Raw genomic sequence first — 1,688 nt, 5'->3', positions numbered from 1 at the left:
TGGATGATACCAATGATAAAACCCAGACCAACAAGGTCTCAACTTGCAAATGCAGTGATGGCTATGGCTAACAGATAGAGGAAGAGGAAGAGGAAGAGAGAGTTGAGAGAATATACTAAAAAATTTCAAATTGATACCGTTACAACTAATTTGGACATGCATATATCATCGCGCAGTACACGTTTTCCACACTACATGTATGTCAACTGGACAATTAACAAACTAATCAAATGGACTCCCTTAAAGACCTAAGTTATCCCAATTGGGCCCAAATAAAAAAGCCCCTTACAATTTGGCCTAAATTCCCTTACACTATCTTATTCCTTCGATCTAACAACCCCTGCACAATTCATAACACTAATTCATAACAGCACAGCGTGCTCCTGCCATGGCCAGGCACACGCCTTCACCGTCAGAGCGGTGACATTAAAAAACTACGGTAATTCGAGCAGCGAAGTCCCTCACAGTGGTAGATTGTTCCCCAACAGCTGGAAGAAATCCATAGCGGGTCGGGCCAAAGCCAAGAAATGGTCTTGACCCATGTGCCTATACCAGGAAACCGGGTCATCTCGGGTCAAAAAATCGAACAAATTAAGGCTCTTCTCGGAGCTGGAATTGTAATTGGGGCTGTAGAGATAGCGGAGGGCGTCGATGCCGACGTAGTAGGGGAGGTAGAGGCGTCGGCAGATTGGGGATATGAGGCGAGACATGGGTATTCAAGCATCTGACGATGGAAAATAAGCTCCAGCATTAACGAGTCGGTTCGGTACCAGCTGTGAGAAAGATTATGGGTTTTCTGGCTAAGGCCATTGTTGGCCAAGTGAGGGTAGAAGTCGTCGAACAGAGGGTAGTCAGAGCAATTAGAGAGGAGATCCCGGTTGAAAGACGGGGGAAGCCGTCGGATGTGGATCTAACGGCCGGTGCAGTCAGAGTCGGATTGAGGACGGTCGAGATTGTTTCCGAGGATTTGGGCGAATGATAGTTGGACGATTCTGGTGGTGGTGGTGGTGAAGAAGAAGACGAGGAAAGAGGTGGAGATTAGTAAAGTGGACTTGGAGCCCATTGATGGGGAGAGAGAAAGATGGAGAGGATGGAGAGAAATTGGGTTATTTATGAGGATGGATTTTGCGGTTAGAATTTTTTTAAGTTTTGAAATGGTGTTGTAGTTTTGGGTAATTTTCTGATTTGTTTTGTTTTGATGCTGGTTTTATCTTTCCATTAGTTTTGTTTTTTGTTTTTTGTTTTGTTTGTTAAAACTGCATTTTTTTTGGGTTGGAAAATGGAAATCCAACAAAAAATAGAACAAATTGATTTTTTTTTTTTTGTTTTGTTTTGTTTTTAAGAGGTTACTAATTGGTGGCAGTCCATTTTTTTAAAAGCCAGAAAAATTTTAAAAAGTATTTTAGTTTTTGTTCTGATTACGCTTACGTTATAAATTGAACACATAACGTAATGTATGGAATACAACCATAAGAGGAATTCCCCCACCACTAGCCATCATGTGGCAGTTAAGATCAAATCGTTTTTAACAAGAGAAAAACATGTGTGGAGAGAGATGATGAGGTGGTTTTTATAAACTGCACTAAGGTACACACAAAGTGTGTGAGAAAATTTTTTATTTTTGTTTTTGAAATAGGAGAGAGGAAGGGAGTGATAAAGAACGTGGGAGTGGAATATATATATATATA

At 41.0% G+C, this 1,688-nt stretch overlaps 1 pseudogene; it reads right to left on the bottom strand.

Moving 5' to 3' along the window:
• Positions 1-362: 362 nt before the first annotated feature.
• Positions 363-1,456, bottom strand: LOC126593619 (probable xyloglucan galactosyltransferase GT19; annotated as a pseudogene).
• Between the last annotated feature and the right edge of the window lie 232 nt (positions 1,457-1,688).

The sequence above is a fragment of the Malus sylvestris genome, chromosome 12, assembly GCF_916048215.2.
Source record: "Malus sylvestris chromosome 12, drMalSylv7.2, whole genome shotgun sequence".
Lineage (NCBI taxonomy): Eukaryota > Viridiplantae > Streptophyta > Magnoliopsida > Rosales > Rosaceae > Malus > Malus sylvestris.
The sequence above is the reverse complement of the archived record's forward strand: the minus strand, read 5'-3'. Positions and strand labels throughout refer to the sequence as shown.